The sequence below is a fragment of the Ranitomeya imitator genome, chromosome 3 (assembly GCF_032444005.1).
Source record: "Ranitomeya imitator isolate aRanImi1 chromosome 3, aRanImi1.pri, whole genome shotgun sequence".
Classification (NCBI taxonomy): Eukaryota; Metazoa; Chordata; class Amphibia; order Anura; family Dendrobatidae; genus Ranitomeya; species Ranitomeya imitator.
Genome location: NC_091284.1, coordinates 145559310 through 145578001, shown reverse-complemented (window position 1 = coordinate 145578001; position 18692 = coordinate 145559310). Strand labels below are relative to the sequence as shown.

The following is an 18692-nucleotide window of genomic DNA, read 5'->3' as shown; positions in this document are numbered from 1 at the left end:
AGGCTTTAGTTTCCTATGTACCACATGCCAAAAAAATCGTACTTCTTCTATCAACACTTCATGATGATGCTGCCATCGATCCTGGGACAGGGGCAGAAAAAAACCCAGAGATAATTACATTTTACAATGCCACCAAAGGGGGTGTGGATACAGCAGATCAGATGTGCTCCACTTTCAACGTCAGCAGAAACATCAAACGCTGGCCAATGGTCATATTTTTTGCTATGTTGAATTTGGGTGGTATAAATTCACAAGTAATTTATCTTGAAAACAAGCTTGAACCACTCCGTAGACGATTGTATCTGAAAAAATTGGCCCATGAACTAGTACTTGGAGAGCTACGCAGGAGAAGCGTGAAAACAATCGGTATCCCCTCTCGCCTTCAAGTTCAGCTCAAAAGGTTCCGCCCAGAAGATGATGGTGAAAAGTCACCATCTGCACCACCTCACAAAAGAAGGAGATGCACCACCTGCCAAACGGAAAGCGGAACCAGAAGGCTTTCAAATTATGAATGTCTCAAATGTCATAAAGCAATTTGCCTGACACATGCAAAAATGGTGTGTAATTCTTGCTATTTGCTCTGCAAGTGTGACTTTTCTGGGGAAACCTCAGCATCTACTTCTGATTGAATATGTTTTTAATAGTACTTAAGGTACCTTAAAATTAAGTTTGTGTTCAAAAATTTTCTTTGTACATTTTTTTGAGAGAGTCGAACTGGGGACTATTTGGCGGGAGTTTTGAAAAGTTTGTATTTCATAGTTATTAGTTTTATGTTAAGTAAATGTTTTTTTTTTGCAACTGATTATGTGTAGTCTCTTTTATTACATCCCTATGAAGGTCACTGATCACTTTTAGAGCACTGAAATTGCAAACATTAGATATTATAGGTATTTTTCCAGCAGGCGCCTGACAGGCACATTGTATGTGAACTCGTTAGTCTGAATATTGTATGTGACGGAGGGTTAACAATGATAAATGTAAGGTTATACACATGGGAAGAAGGAATCAATATCACCATTACACACTGAATGGGAAACCACTGGGTAAATCTGACAGGGAGAAGGACTTGGGGATCCTAGTTAATAATAAACTTACCTGGAGCAGCCAGTGCCAAGCAGCAGCTGCCAAGGCAAACAGGATCATGGGGTGCATTAAAAGAGGTCTGGATACACATGATGAGAGCATTATACTGCCTCTGTACAAATCCCTAGTTAGACCGCACATGGAGTACTGTGTCCAGTTTTGGGCACCGGTGCTCAGGAAGGATATAATGGAACTAGAGAGAGTACAAAGGAGGGCAACAAAATTAATTAAGGGGATGGGAGAACTACAATAACCAGATAGATTAGCGAAATTAGGATTATTTAGTCTAGAAAAAAGACGACTGAGGGGCGATCTAATAACCATGTATAAGTATATAAGGGGACAATACAAATATCTCGCTGAGGATCTGTTTATACCAAGGAAGGTGACGGGCACAAGGGGGCATTCTTTGCGTCTGGAGGAGAGATGGTTTTTCCACCAACATAGAAGATGATTCTTTACTGTTAGGGCAGTGAGAATCTGGAATTGCTTGCCTGAGGAGGTGGTGATGGCGAACTCAGTCGAGGGGTTCAAGAGAGGCCTGGATGTCTACCTGGAGCAGAACAATATTGTATCATACAATTAGGTTCTGTAGAAGGACGTAGATCTGGGGATTTATTATGATGGAATATAGGCTGAACTGGATGGACAAATGTCTTTTTTCGGCCTTACTAACTATGTTACTATGTTATATTAGGTCATATTTTTCATATAAGGCCTGTAGTGATATGTTGCAAAGACTTGTGACCTGTCTTATTATTGCTATAGAAACAGGTAGCATACACAAAAGTTCACTCACCCTTGTATTCCAATCAATAGAGAGCTTTTCCGCTGACACGTCATAGTGATGTAGCGCCTCCTATTTGATCAGTTCAGCAGAAACATCTCCCTCTCTTCTCTCCAATCTGGTGCTCGCAGCGAGCGTATCATTGCTACCTTGATCCTATTTGATGTAAACTCGTAAACACATACGTCATGATGATGTGGTGTGCTACAATTGGTTGGAAGTGGTGAAAAATGTTGGGGGGACTAGTATGCTAAACTTATATGCCCTATTCTGTCAAATAGGTGGTAGCACCAAGGGGTGTTACCAATTAAGAAACTGAGCATTGATCACTTTATTATTGATACAGTTGTGGCCAAAAGTATTGACACCCATGCAATTCTGTCAGATAATACTCAGTTTCTTCCTGAAAATGATTGCAAACACAAATTCTTTGGTATTATTATCTTCATTTAATTTGTCTTAAATGAAAAAACACAAAAAGAATTGTCCTAAAGCCAAATTGGATATAACTCCACACCAAACATAAAAGGGTGGACAAAAGTATTGCCACTGTTCCAAAAATCATGTGATGCTTCTCTAATTTGTGTAATTAACAGCACATGTAACTTACCTGTGGCATCTAACAGGTATTGGCAATAACTAAATCACACTTGCAGCCAGTTGACATGGATTAAAGTTGACTCAACCTCTGTCCTGTGTCCTTGTGTGTACCACATTGAGCATGGAGAAAAGAAAGAAGACCAAAGAACTGTCTGAGGACTTGAGAAACCATATTGTGAGGAAGCATGAGCAATCTCAAGGCTACAAGTCCATCTCCAAAGACCTGAATGTTCCTGTGTCTACCGTGCGCAGTGTCATCAAGAAGATTAAAGCCCATGGCACTGTGGCTAACCTCCCTAGATGTGGAAAAGAAAAATTGACAATAGATTTCAACACAAGATTGTGCGGATGTTGGATAAAGAGCCTCGACTAACATCCAAACAAGTTCAAGCTGCCCTGCAGTCCAAGGGTACAACAGTGTCAACCCGTACTATCCGTCGGCATCTGAATGAAAAAGAACTGTATGGTAGGAGACCGAGGAAGACCCCACTTCTTACCCCGAGACATAAAAAATCCAGGCTGGAGTTTTCCAAAACTTACCTGAAAAAGCCTAAAACATTTTGGAAGAATGTTCTCTGGTCAGATGAGACAAAAGTAGAGCTTTTTGGGCAAAGGCTTCAACTATATATAGAGTTTACAGGAAAAAAAAAGAGGCATTCAAAAAAAGAACACGGTCCCTACAGTCAAACATGGCGGAAGTTCCTTGATGGTTTAGGGTTGCTTTGCTGCCTCTAGCACTGGACTGCTTGACCGTGTGCATGGCATTATGAAGTCTGAAGACTACCATCAAATTTTGCAGCACAATGTAGGGCCCAGTGTGAGAAAGCTGGGTCTCCCTCAAAGGTCATGGGTCTTCCAGCAGGACAATGACCCAAAACACACTTCAAAAACCACTAGAAAATGGTTTGAGAGAAAGCACTGGAGACTTCTAAGGTGGCCAGCAATGAGTCCAGACCTGAATCCCATAGAACTCCTGTGGAGAGATCTAAAAATGGCAGTTTGGAGAATGCACCCTTCAAATATCAGGGACCTGGAGCAGTTTACCAAAGAAGAATGGTCTAAAATTCCAGCAGAGCATTGTAAGAAACTCATTGATGGTTACCAGAAGTGGTTGGTCGCAGTTATTTTGGCTAAAGGTTGTGTAAGCAATATTAGGCTGAGGGTGCCAATACTTTTGTCTGGCCCATTTTTGGAGTTTTGTGTGAAATGATCAATGTTTTGCTTTTTGCTTCATTCTCTTTTGCGTTTTTTTCATTTAAGACAAATTAAATGAAGATAATAATACCAAAGAATTTGTGATTGCAATCATTTTCAGGAAGAAACTGAGTATTATCTGACAGAATTGCAGGGGTGTCAATACTTTTGGCCACAATTATAAATCAAGGCAGATTAGGGACATAATTTTAAATACCATAAAACATTTTTATATAATATTAAATTAATTAAATTAACATTTTAAGGCTTCATAGTGAGTATTACATTTAAATAGCTTCCAAAGGCATCTGTCCACAGTTCAGGACCTGGTCCGTTTTCTGCCTTTATACATATTGAGATCAACTCTGACACATGGAAAGGTTTATAATATTAGACAGTGTAACACAAACCAGAAGAGGGTCACCTTATCAATGGTAGCATGACGTTTATGCTTTTTTTAACCAAAAACAAGAACAAAGAATCCTAAGTTATTTAAATGCCCTTTTGCTTTTTTATGCATTTAGTTATAGGAGAGTGTATGATCATTATTTTTCTTGTAAGTTTTTTCTGTCTAATGGCCAATGTGAACATGCGTTTATGTTCTCCACATATTTCATCCTAAACCCAAGCTCAATTTTTTGTGTTTTTTCAAGTTTGAGTAGTGCTGATGGTTGATGACTGTAGTCAATATTTATAGGCTACTTAAATATGTCTTAATACTTAATAGAATATGATATATTTTCTATGGGTAAAGCTAAATAGCAATGAAGAACTAATGAATTAATGAGGAAATTAGTTGAAATAAAGCCTAAAATAAATTTGGCTTGAAATTATATTTTGCCAGACTTGATTGCTGGCACTAAGAATAGCCAGCTGCATAAATCTGGCAAAGATTACCTCTTGGCTGAAAAAATATTTATATTGGGCAATTTTTATGCAACCTTGAAACATACTTCAAAGATGAAAAAAGCCCAGTGAAAAGATTCAGTTTTGAATTAATGTGTTCTACTTTATTTGCGCAATCAGGAGAGGAAATTAGATGAAAACATTTATTTGGATTATATTTTTGTTTATAAAAAAATATAATGAAATATGATCTGAAAACCTGTTTTATTTAATGGTTAACTAAAAAGTTTGAACATCAAAGTACATCTGTAGGCCACCATGCCAGGATGTCTTTTTTTATGCACAGCTATCATTTGCACTTGGGCTGAAGAGTAAAGACAATTCACTTTGCTTTTGAAACTGTGGAAAATTGTAACTTTTTATGCTGACTGATATATACAGTGGGGGAAATAAGTATTTTGTACCTTGCTGATTTTGTAAGCTTGCCCACTGACAAAGACATGAAAAGAATATAATTTTAAGAGTAGGCTAATTTTAGTATTGAGAGATAGAATATCAAAAATAAAATCCAGAAAATCACATTGTATGAATTATATAAATGTATTTGCATTTTGTAGTGAGAAATAAGTATTTGATCCCCTACCAACCATTAAAAGTTCTGGCTCTTACAGACCAGTTAGACGCTTCTAATCAACTCATTACCTGCATTAAAGACATCTCTCTTACATAGTCACCTTTATAAAAGACTCCTGTCCACAAACTTAATCAGTCAGACTCTAACCGCTACAACATGGGCAAGACCAAAGAGCTTTATATGGATGTCAGGGACAAGATCATAGACCTGCACAAAGCTGGAATGGGCTACAAAACCATAAGTAAGACTCTGGGTGAGAAGGAGACAACTGTTGGTGCAATAGTAAGAAAATGGAAGAAATACAAAATGACTGTCAATCAACATCGATCTGGGGCACCATGCAAAATCTCATGGGGCATCCTTGATCATGAGGAAGGTGAGAGATCAGCCTAAAACTACACGGGGGGACTTGTTAATGATCTCAATGCAGCTGGGACCACCATCACCAAGAAAACCAATTAATGCCATAAAGGTTAACAATCCAGAAGTGCCCGTAAGGCCCCCCTGCTCCAGAAGGCACACGTGCAGGCCCATCTGAAGTTTACCAAGGAACACCTGGATGATTCTGTGAGGGATTGTGAGAAGGTGCTGGGCCAGATGAGACAAAAATTTAGGTCATTGGCATTAGCTCAACTTGCCGTGTTTGGAAGAAGAGAAATGCCTATGACCCAAAAAACGCCGTCCCCACTGTCAAGCATAGATGTAGAATCATTATGTTTTGGGGTTTTTCTCTGCTAAGGGCACAGGACTACTTCACCACATCAATGGGGGAATGGATGGAGCCATGTACCGTAAAATCCTGAGTGACAACCTCCTTCCCTCCGCCAGGACATGGAAAATGGGTTGTGGCTGTGTCTTCCAGCAAGACAATGACCCAAAACATACAGCCAATGCAACAAAGGAGTGGCTCAAAAAGAAGCACATTAAGGTCATGAAGTGTCCTAACCAGTTTCCAGACCTTAATCCCATAGAAAACTTATGGACAGAGTTGAATCTCCAAGTTAGTAAGCAATAGCCTCAAAATTTTAATGATTTAGAGATGATCTGTAAAGAGTAGTGAAGCTAAATTCCTGACATGTGCGCAAACCTCATCATCAACTGCAAAAAACGTCTGACTGCTGTGCTTGTCAACAAAGGTTTTGCCACCAAGTATTAAGCTTTGTTTGCCAGAGGGATCAAATACTTATTTCTCACTGTGAAACACAAAAAAATATATAATTTATACAATGTGATTTTCTGGACTTTATTTTTGATATTCTGTCTCTCAATGTTAAAATTAACCTAACCTTGCAGATTGCACATTTTCTGTTAGTACAATAAACCTCATTTCAATGCAGAAACATTACTGTGTCCAACAGTTATTAGATATATGAAACTGAAATAGCTGTTGCAAAAAAAAAACAATTTTTATAAAACATTAAGCTTAAAGGGCCACTGTCAGCCCCCCTCCAGCCGTTATGAACTTAAAGAGCCACCTTGTGCAGCAGTAATGTTGCATTCTAACAAGGTGGCTCTTTTAGTTTTGTGTTCAGGTATTACTAAAATAAAGCGCTTTGAAACTTTGCAAAAATACCTATCTTTGTCCACGGAGGCGGGTCATCAATCCCCAGTTTGAACGGTACTCTGCCGTCACTCACATCTTCAGGGGCTTTCGGCGCCGCCCCCTCCGCGCTGTTTTCTCTTCAAATCCAGCGCCTGCGCTGTGTAAATCTTTGTGGGGCAGGCGCAGTAAGCTCTGGTGGTCTGACATCCCAACCAGGCTTGGAGACTGCGCCTGTGCTGGCAGTGCGGCCACCCATCTCGGTAATCCCTGCCCCGCACTGTGTTATGCATTATGCACAGTGCGGGGCTGGGATTCCTGGGCATGCGTACTGCATGTGTCAGACTGTCACCCAGGTCCTCACCTTACAGCCTCTGTCTATTCAGCTGATCGTGCCTCCTCCTCCTCATAGCAATCGCCGAGATGATCAGCTGAATAGACAGAGGCTGGAAGGCGGGGAACCTGGGTGACAGTCTGACACACGCAGTGCGCATGCCCAGGAATCCCAGCCCCGCACTGTGCATAATGCATAACACAGTGCGGGGCAGGGATTACCGAGGTGGGTGGCCGCATTGCCAGCACTGGCGCAGTCTCCAAGCCTGGCTGGGACGTCAGACCGCCAGAGCTTACTGCGCCTGCCCCACAAAGATTTACACAGCGCAAGTGCCGGATTTGAAGAGAAAATAGTGTGGAGGGGCGGCACCGAAAGCCCCTGAAGATGTGAGTGACGGCAGAGTACCGTTCAAGCTGGGGAGTGAGGACCCGCCTCCGTGGACAAAGATAGGTATTTTTGCAAAGTTTCAAAGCTCTTTATTTTAGTAATACCTGAACACAAAACTAAAAGAGCCACCTTGTTAGAATGCAGCATTACTGCTGCACAAGGTGGCTCTTTTAGTTTATAACAAGAGGAGGGGGGTGACAGTGGCCCTTTAAGATTAATAGGGGTGCCCAAACGTTTTCAAATAAATGTATCTATCTATCTATCTATCTATCTATCTATCTATCTATCTATGTGTTATCACCAGTATATATATACGTGTGTCACTGACATCTATATATCTATGTATTCTGTGTTTATATATCTATATACTGTATATTCTATCTATTCTATTCTAACCTGTCACTCTGTGATTTTACTGTACGCAGCAGATGAATTGCTGGCTTTTCAAAGGACATAAGTGCTTTAAAAATTGGACAGCACTCGCATGGTCCGAGCGCTGTGCGATTTTTTTCTTGCACCCATATGCTTGCAGTGGCCAGTCTTGGCTGACTCTCAATGTCAATCACAGCCTGGTGTGATTTTACATGCATTTCGAATACGCCTGAGAAGAAAAATGCTGATGTGATCTGCCCCATAGATTAACACTGGGCCGAGTGCTATGTGATATTTTCTCGCATAGCACTCGGCCATATTCTACAATAGTGTGACTCTGTCATAAGAGTTTTTCTATTGAAAACTTGTATTGCAGCTACGAATAGATCAGTCTAATTTCCTTATATGAAAATGTAATATTAAAGATACAAAAAATATAAAAACAACTCATAACAATGATAAAAATAAATAAAAAAATATTGACAAAAAGAGCTCACAAACATTAACAAAAGATATATGTTAGTTGTGTTATTTATGTATTAAGTCATCTTGAGGAGCAAACATTGAATCACATGATAAATGAATCCAAATGACAAAGGCTTAGCTCTTTACTACAATTCTGGGTCATCTAATGAAGAATGCCATAGTCATTGTCAGAAACAGCAGCAATGAATGTTCGAGGGCATTTCAGACCTTCAATATAAATGTATTGCACATAACCATGGAAACAAAATATGAGAAAAAGTAGTTAGCTCAATTACTATGGAAACAGAGCAAAAGCAAACACAAGTTTGTCATTATTGCTTTATAGATTGTGTTATGTACAATAGAAAGGTACAGTATCATTTAGTATTTGTATTATTATTATGATTTTCTCTAAACAATATAAAGGCCAACGGTAGCTTACTTTTTATATTCTCTCTCTACTGAATGGAAATGATTAAGAACATGTGCTGGTTGTTTGTACTATAATTTGTCTTTCTATGTTTTACTTCTTGAAACATTAAAATGACTTTGGATTTCTTTTATTATCTTTACAAGGCCTGGAACTATTTTTGCAACAAAAAAAAGTGCTAAAAAAGATGAGTTAAACTTTATTTTTTTTTTGTAATTCGTGCAAAGAAGCCCTGAAAAGTGGTATGATATGTAAATGTCTACTAGAGTATATGATGATTATGGGTGAAGGAAGAGCAGGGTTATCAGATCCTTTTTTCAATTTTTTTTTGCAGCAATGTTATTATTATTCTTGTTATTATTAGTGTTAATACGTAATTACTGTCCATTTTTTGTATAATGTATAGACAAAGAATGTCTTATTGGTGGAAAGAGGATGAATTTGATGGACCCAAGTCTTTTCTCAACCTCTATAACTATGTAACTATATGTAACAATATCTATGTATTACATATTTCCCTTTCAAAAGGAAAAGCCACAGTCAGTAGTGATGACTGATGAGCGATTACGCTTTTTACTCTGGTTTCTCCGAGCATGCTCGGGTGGTCTCCCAGTATTTTGATGTGCTCTGAGATTTATTTTATGTCGACGCAGCTGCATGGTTTGCGGCTGCTAGACAGCTTGAATACATGTGGGGGTTGCTTAACAAACCGGCAATCCCCACATGTGTTCAAGCTGTCTAGAGCCGCAAACCATGCAGCTGTGTGTTAGGAGTCGAGTTTCCTCTGCTGCACAGGGGGAATCTCAATCCATCTCCACTGCGGTCTCCCATTCTCCTCCAGCCGCAGTGGAGTCTGCTCAGCAGGGACGTCGCTCCCAGTGTCTTGCTCGCTCTCACTCTGTACAGAGAGTTACTGCTGCTTCTTCAGCTCCTGCCATTAAACTCAGTGCTGGTCAGCGGCGAGCGGACTTCCCTGGGACTAAGTCCTTGTTTGCGCACACTGAGCATGCCCAGAGCAAGATCTCCCGTTGGAGATCGAGGGTCATGTGCTCTGGCTCTGCAGCGCATTCCATTGGTCCTCTTGGCAGGTCTTGGAAGGGCAAAGTTTCTGTGGCCACTTCCTGTCCTGCAACTATATAAACTGCACATGACCGCACGGCCATGCGCTAGTGTACAATTGAATACGTGTGTTTGTTGTGAGTGCAAGTCGGTCATTAAATACCCCTACCCTATTGTATGACTGTTCGCGTATGGAGTATGGCTGCTATCTAGCGCCCGACAAATCACTCAACGTGTCACACACGTATCAGCGTCTATTGCTGTGACCGCCAGTGCGGCGCCACGCGCCAGTAGTGCGCTTCCTGACCCACGTCTGGGTGCTTAGTGATGCCTGCCAGCACGGCACAGTTCGCACTTCAGTGCTCTAATTATAAGAGTTGCCTAACACACCCTGTTGCGGTGTTGTGCCAGCAAGGGTCTAATCGGACTTCAATCCTAGTTGGGGTTAAGTTCGCTGACTGCTTGCTCGCCTTCTATGCGCGGTACCGCGACCCTGTGATGCAACAGGATCGCTTCCTTCATGTTGGGTGAAGTTTAACCCACGCGAGTATACTTATGAGTTCCGCCATATAGTCCGTCATTACTCAGCAGCAGGTTCCATCTCTGCACGGTGGACCCCGGGCTACGAACGCACCGTACACTATCAGTCTTATTATTTGGTGCGTTCCGCTAGCCCTAACATTACACTAGCGCCAGGGTCTGGCTAGTGATGACGGACAAACAGCAATCCCTGCGGTATATACAGCAGCTGGAGGGTAGGTTGGCGGCTCTCGAGAGCGCAACCTCAGCTGTGGATGTTACCGCAGTTGCTGTACAGGCTGCCAGCGTGGCTGCAGCAACTTTGTCCATTGCCACCCCTGTTCCGACATTTTCTCGCCTCCCGCTGCCAGAAAAATTTTCTGGTAATAGCAAATTTTGTAGGGGATTCGTGAGTCAGTGCTCTATTCATCTCGAGCTTCTGGCTGCACGTTTCCCCACAGAGCGGGCTAAGGTGGGATTTATTGTGTCTCTATTGTCGGACAGGGCGTTGGAATGGGCTACGCCGCTGTGGGAGCGTGGCGATCATGTGGTGCAGAGTGCTCCTCTGTTTTTGAGCACTTTAAAACAGGTCTTTTTAGGACCTCAAGTCACCCATGACACTGCGCTCCAACTGCTGGCATTAACTCAGGGTGAGTCCTTGGTCAGTCATTTTGCCGTCCAATTCCGCACTTTAGCATCTGAGCTGGAATGGTCGGATAAAGCTCTTATCCCCATATTTTGGAGGGGCTTGGCTGACCATGTAAAGGACGCTCTGGCCACTAGGGAGATTCCTGCCACACTGGAGGAGTTAATAACAGTCTCCACTCGAATTGACCTCCGTTTTAACGAGCGGAGGTTAGAGCGAGCCCAGTGTAGGCAGAGGTTTCGGCTGGCTCCTACTTTCGCCAAACCTCTGGAATCTCCGGTCCTGGTTCCTGAGTCACATGAGGCCAGGAAAGTGTCACAAGCGGGACCTAAGTCCCGGACCGCTTGTGCACTCAGGGTCTGTCATGTTTGCCAGCAGTCTGGACATTTAGCCACCAGATGTGGTCGTAGGTGGAGGTACACTAGACACGGTGACGTTTGCCTCTAAATTGTCCTTTAAGGGGACAATTACTATAGGCTCATTCTCCCACTCGGTAGAGCTCTGCGTGGATTCTGGGGCGGAGGGCAATTTTATGTCTTCTGCCTTCGCCCAACGCCATGCAATACCTCTGGTTATGCTAGCTCAACCTGTAACGGTACGAGTGGTGAATGGGTCGACTCTGCCCTCACAGATAATTTACCAGACCATCCCTTTTACTCTGTCCATGTCGCCATCTCATCAGGAGATTATTTCCCTGCTCGTCATTCCAGAGGGAATTGATGAAGTCCTGTTGGGAATACCTTGGCTAAGGTACCACTCTCCTCATATCGAGTGGTCCTCAGGCAGAATTCTGGGATGGGGTGAATCTTGTGGGGGTAGGTGTCAGAGGGAGTGCGTTCAGGTAGCTACAACTGAGGTACCCGCAGATCTTTCCTCTCTCCCCAAGCAGTATTGGTCGTATGCAGACGTATTCTCCAAAAAGGTGGCGGAGACCCTTCCGCCCCATCGCCCCTATGACTGTCCTATTGACCTCTTGCCTGGTGCTGAGCCTCCCCGGGGTCGAGTCTATCCGCTATCTCTCCCGGAGACGGAGGCAATGTCACAGTACATCCAGGAAAATCTGGCAAGAGGGTTCATCAGGAAGTCAGTGTCACCTGCTGGGGCAGGGTTCTTCTTCGTGCAGAAGAAGAGTGGGGAATTGCGTCCATGCATAGACTACAGGGGTCTTAACGCCATCACCGTTAAGAATAAATACCCTTTGCCTTTGATATCTGAACTGTTCGATAGGCTTCGGGGAGCAAGGGTATTTACTAAATTAGATCTGCGGGGTGCTTACAACCTGATTCGCATCCGTGAGGGGGACGAATGGAAGACGGCTTTTAACACCAGGGATGGGCACTATGAATATCTGGTGATGCCCTTTGGGCTCTGTAATGCCCCAGCCGTTTTCCAAGACTTTGTGAACGATATCTTCCGGGATATGCTTTCCACCTCGGTCATAGTCTATCTGGATGATATTCTCCCACCGGAGAGATGTTTGCAAAGTCTTCGACCTCCTATGGGCAAACTCCCTCTATGCCAAGTTGGAGAAGTGTATGTTTGAGCAGGAGTCCTTACCTTTCCTAGGCTACATCATCTCAGCCCAGGGATTGGCTATGGATCCTGCCAAACTACAGGCTGTGATGGACTGGAAGGAACCCCATTCTCTTAAAGCGGTGCAGCGCTTTATGGGGTTCATCAATTATTATCGCCAGTTCATCCCGCATTTCTCAACTTTGGTAGCTCCCTTGGTTGCCCTCACCAAGAAGGGGGCGAATCCCAAATTGTGGTCTGAGGAGGTCTCCAAGGCTTTTATCTCTATAAAGTCACACTTCGCTAGCGCTCCCATTCTTCATCGCCCCGATGTTGGTGAGCCATTTATCATGGAGGTGGATGCCTCTTCTGTTGGTGCTGGAGCAGTCCTCTTCCAAAAGGATGCTCAAGGTCGGAAGCATCCTTGCTTCTTTTTCTCCAAGACCTTCGCACCAGCAGAGAGGAATTATTCCATCGGGGACAGGGAGTTGCTAGCCATGAAGTTGGCTTTCTTGGAGTGGAGACATCTCTTGGAGGGAGCACGTTTTCCCTTCCAAGTCTTCACAGATCACAAAAATTTGGTGTATCTGCAGACAGCTCAGCGGTTGAATTCTCGCCAGGTCAGATGGTCCTTGTTCTTCTCCCGGTTTCATTTCACCCTCCATTTCCTTTCTGGGGAGAAGAACATTCGGGCTGACGCTCTCTCTCGCTCCGTTGTGTCATCTGCGGAGGAGGAGGAAGAGCCTCGGCTTATTGTCCCCACCGAGAGTTTGAGAACCGTGGCCCCGGTTTCGCTGGAGTCTGTGCCCCCGGGCAAGACTTTTGTTCCATCTAGTTTGCGACCGGAGGTTCTCTCTTGGGCGCACTCGTCCAGGGTGGGTGGACATTTTGGTACTAAAAGGACATCAGAGTTACTGGCGAGGACATACTGGTGGCCGCATATGGCTCGTGATGTCACGGAGTACGTTCGGGCGTGTGTCTCTTGCGCCAGGAACAAGACTCCTCGGCAACGGCCAGCTGGGTTGCTTTATCCTCTGCCCGTGGCTGACAGGCCCTGGGAGATGGTCGGGATGGATTTTGTGGTTGGCTTACCCAAGTCTCGTAATTGCACCATTATCTGGGTGATCACCGATCATTTTTCCAAAATGGTGCATTTGGTGCCTCTTCCATGGCTACCATCTGCACGGGCGTTGGCTGTCTTGTTTATCAAGCATATCTTTCGCTTACACGGTATGCCAGACAAAATTGTTAGTGACCGGGGTCCCCAGTTTGCGTCTCGATTCTGGAGGGAGCTATGTCGTCTACTAAGTATTGAGTTAAATCTCTCTTCGGCATATCATCCCGAGACGTATGGGTTGGTAGAAAGGGCCAACCAGACCTTGGTCACATATCTGCGACATTTTGTTTCTGCCAGACAGGATGACTGGGCATCCTTGCTACCGTGGGCAGAGTTTGCACTTACCAATGCCGTAGCCGACTCTACCGGTCAGACTCCATTCCTCTTAAATTACGGCCAGCATCCGCGTGTTCCTGTGCCCATGCCTGTGTCTTCCGCTGATCCCAGGGTGGCAGACTGGGCTGTGGAGGCACGGGACATTTGGGATCGCACGCAGGATGCCATTCGGGCCTCCAAGGAGAGAATGAGGCGCCACGCTCAGACTTTTGCCCCTGGCGACTTGGTGTGGCTCTCCGCCCGTAACATCAGGCTGCGAGTTGAGTCCACTAAGTTTGCTCCTCGCTACTTGGGTCCCTTCAAGGTTCTCGAACAGGTTAATCCTGTGGTCTACCGCCTGGCTCTTCCTCCACGCTTGGGTATCACCGACACCTTTCATGTGTCCCTCTTGAAACCTGTATACATGTCCCGGTTTTCCGAGTCATCTGCCGGGACATCGGGTTCGTCTACGGACGATTACGAGGTGAACGCTATTTTGGGGTGCAAGGTGGTACGTGGCAAAAAGTTTTATTTGGTGGATTGGAAGGGTTATGGTCCAGAGGACAGGTCTTGGGAGCCTGCTGAAAACATTCGGGCCCCACAGCTCATTGCTGCCTTCGAGCGTAGCGAGGCCCAAGGAGGGGGGGTGATGTTAGGAGTCGAGTTTCCTCTGCTGCACAGGGGGAATCTCGATCCGTCTCCGCTGCGGTCTCCCATTCTCCTCCAGCCGCAGTGGAGTCTGCTCAGCAGGGACGTCGCTCCCAGTGTCTTGCTCGCTCTCACTCTGTACAGAGAGTTACTGCTGCTTCTTCAGCTCCTGCCATTAAAGTCAGTGCTGGTCAGCGGCGAGCGGACTTCCCTGGGACTAAGTCCTTGTTTGCGCACACTGAGCATGCCCAGAGCAAGATCTCCCGTTGGAGATCGAGGGTCATGTGCTCTGGCTCTGCAGCGCATTCCATTGGTCCTCTTGGCAGGTCTTGGAAGGTCAAAGTTTCTGTGGCCACTTCCTGTCCTGCAATTATATAAACTGCGCATGACCGCACGGCCATGCGCTAGTGTACAATTGAATACGTGTGTTTGTTGTGAGTGCAAGTCGTTCATTAAATACCCCTACCCTATTGTATGACTGTTCGCGTATGGAGTATGACTGCTATCTAGCGCCCGACAAATCACTCAACGTGTCACACACGTATCAGCCTCTATTGCTGTGACCGCCAGTGCGGTGCCACGCGCCAGTAGTGCGCTTCCTGACCCACGTCTGGGTGCTTAGTGGTGCCTGCCAGCACGGCACAGTTCGCACTTCGGTGCTCTAATTATAAGAGTTGCCTAACACACCCTGTTGCGGTGTTGTGCCAGCAAGGGTCTAATCGGACTTCAATCCTAGTTTGGGTTAAGTTCGCTGACTGCTTGCTCGCCTTCTATGTGCGGTACCGCGACCCTGTGACGCAACAGGATCGCTTCCTTCACGTTGGGTGAAGTTTAACCCACGCGAGTATACTTATGAGTACCACCATATAGTCCGTCATTACTCAGCAGCAGGTTCCATCTCTGCACGGTGGACCCCGGGCTACGAACGCACCGTACACTATCAGTCTTATTATTTGGTGCGTTCCGCTAGCCCTAACACTGTGTCTACATAAACTAAATCTCCGAGCATGCCAAAATACTCGTAGCCCACCTGAGCATGCTCGGAGAAACTCGAGTAACGAGCACACTCATCACTAATAGTCAGCCCTTGCTAAAGAGGAAAACATACTTATATAATATCCATATTGTCACAACAAATTTAGACTGGGCCTACGTGGAACCATTAGCTCTGTCACACATTCACTGGGACTACTGCTCACTCTAAGCAAATCACTATGGTCATTGGTGAGGATAAATGCGCCTTTAGTCAGGTTTAGAACTTAGGGCTGCATGAGCTGTACATTTGCAAAATGGCATACTTTTTTTTGCTCAATTTCCATTTAGAATTCATATACAAAGAGCCTGAATTGAAATATTCAAAATTCCTGAGACTTTGTGTTAAACAGCCATGGACATGTGTGCAGCCATATGGTACCTTTACACAATCTTATTGTAAGTTGATACATTTTAATGTTTGGTAATGCTTCTAGAGAATATAATGAAAATATAATAACAAGTGATGAGCTCGGGTTTCTCTGAGCATACTCTTGTGGTCTCCGAGTATTTCGGTGTGCTCGGAGATTTAATTTATGTCGACGTTTATTTGCGGCTGCTAGACAACTTGAATACATGTGGGGGGCTGCTTAACAAACAGGCAAACCCCACATGTATTCAAGCTGTCTAGCATCCGCAAATCATGCAGCTGCGTCGACATAAACTAAATCTCCGAGCATGCCGAAATACTTGGAGATCACATGAGGAAGCTCAGAGAAACCTGGGTAACAAGTATACTCACTCATCACTAATAATAAGTAATTGAGTATGATAATAATTGTGTCTAGTTCTTAAGTAGCAATTGAAGGTACAGTAAAGTCTCATAGAAATCTACGGGAAGAGGATTTTGAGGTTGTAGTATATATAGTGTACGTGAGAATTTAAAGTTGACCTAATATACAATGATGTTAGCAACATTAAGGCAGCTATGAATGCAGTCGTCATAAGTTTATATCAAATGGCTACTGCTTAAAAGACTCAACTGTTTGTATAAACTGTTATCAAAGGGCACAAGGCTCTCTTCATGATTAACATTTATCAAAAACCTGCCATTTCCTTTTCATATTATGCATAAAAACGCTGCTACTGTAATTTCCTAGAATAAGTGTGTAAAAAAACTCATTTGTACATAATAAGCACATTCAACCAGACCAGCACAGCATTTTTTACGGTCACACAAATTTACAATTTTCTTTGCGCTATCAACTGGAGCAGATGATCAAAGCCACACAATGAAACCACAAATTCCATATATATATATATATATGTATATATATATATATATATACATATATATATATAGATATAGATAGATATATATATATATAAAGAGGGACATTTATATATATAAATGTCAGTATATACAGTAGTACTGTTAAATTTATGAGCCGAAACGTCGCCATGCCATGTGTCTCTGATTAAATCCACTTTTTCACTTGAAGTAAATGGAGTGCTGCTTTCCTTTTCCATTATATAGTATATATACTGAATAGAAAAAAAATATATATATTCATTATATATTATTAATTAACAAGCATATGTAAATTAAGAACTAATGGTACAGTTTTCTTTCTTCCAGGAGAGAAAAAACACATTGTGACAAAACTGTTTTCTTCTGGGCAAGTTGTGATAGTGTTAGTGCAGAGATATGAGCGTCATAGTCCAGAATCTTAACTGTGTCCTAGGGAAGCGGTTACAAATCTACTGCAATTATGTTTAAGGTTAACTGTATTTTTAAGTAAATTTCCAGAATAAGCTGGCCTTGGTGTAAATGGAGAATTACATATCGTTGGCCATTTTATAACTTGCGTCCTGCAGTTTCACCAGATTCCCCCCTCTGCAGACTCTATCTCTTGGAGGAAATGGGTCAGCAGATTTTTTCTATGTAATCTGAGGGTAGTATGATGTAGGAAATGAGACATAAATTTCAGGGATATGTCACTTATTAGGCTCTGTGCTGTTGTTTAAATACAATGAGTGTTTTATCAGCAAGAGATTATCACCACCCAGACTACAGCTCATCTGCCTTCTTGTCCAACTCAGCCCCACCACTGATTAGCAGCTCACTGTCAATAATCCATGTGCATAGAGAGCCTGGTGTGGTTGGACTTAGCTTTCTGAGCTCTGCTACATGTTACATCTAAAAAGTTTCATTTTGTCACAACTGCTGCACCCAATAAACTAAGTGAAATATTTCTGAAATCAGGGTCTCTTTTCCTACATTTTGCTGTTCTCAGATGAAGTTGGAAAAACTGGTGACAAATTCCCTTTAATTTGCAATAGACTCTGAGCTGGTGGGAGGAAAGCAGCTACTGTGATCTCTCCCATGCACAACTTAACACCCAGAGACAGGAATCCGCTCCTCATTCTTTAAGTCATGGAAAAGCAGCAGAAACAAGGAAGACATGATACAGCAGAAGCGATCAGTATAGAAGTGACTCCGGCTCTCAGGTCAGTTAAGAGGCTATTTAATCATTTTTCTGTCTCGTTCGGCCTTTGTTATCACACTTGTTCTCACTCATCCTTCCCATCTCCTTTGCAGAGAGTATAATACAGTAGGTTGAGAATTTAGGCACTTTCCTGTGGCGGCAGTCCATCTTGTCTTGAGCACGACATTTGAGCTGCTTTTGTTTTCAAAGTGCAAAACAAGATGAGAACCAAACTTCTCTGATGAGATATATTACAAAGTTTCTTACATCTGCATGTGCAATTATTCTTTAACATTAAATATCTTTCTTCTTAAACAACGACCAATGCAAATCATGCATAAACATGAAACCTATGTCTAAAATTCTCAACTTAGCCAAGCCCATCTAAAACACCTGAAGGACAAATGGCTTCAAGCAGATAAATAGACAATAAAACTGCGTTAGATAAGAAGGAGTCACTTGCCAGTCACTGTAATGAATGCTTCCTTAAAGCGAAGGTTTCATGTGACGGGATTTGGATGTTTCGCCCCCAGCAGTTCGCCCTCAGCAGTTCGCCCCAAGTACATTTAGTTCACCTGTGGGAAGTTATACCATCCAACTGCTATACCATCACCCCAGAGGACCTCTTTAAGCAGCATCGGTCCCTACTGACCGAATACTACAGGTGGCATCACGAACACAAACTTTATTCACCAAACCTTTAATAGACTTTTCCCTTTTATTTGAGTGCCTAGGGCCATGGA

General features: G+C 43.4%; 1 protein-coding gene across 1 annotated transcript in view; it reads right to left on the bottom strand.

The window, feature by feature from the left end:
• The window catches only part of IL1RAPL1 (interleukin 1 receptor accessory protein like 1), a 2437811-nt gene that overhangs the window by 1886396 nt on the left and 532723 nt on the right, over nucleotides 1-18692 (bottom strand). The window lies entirely within an intron of this gene.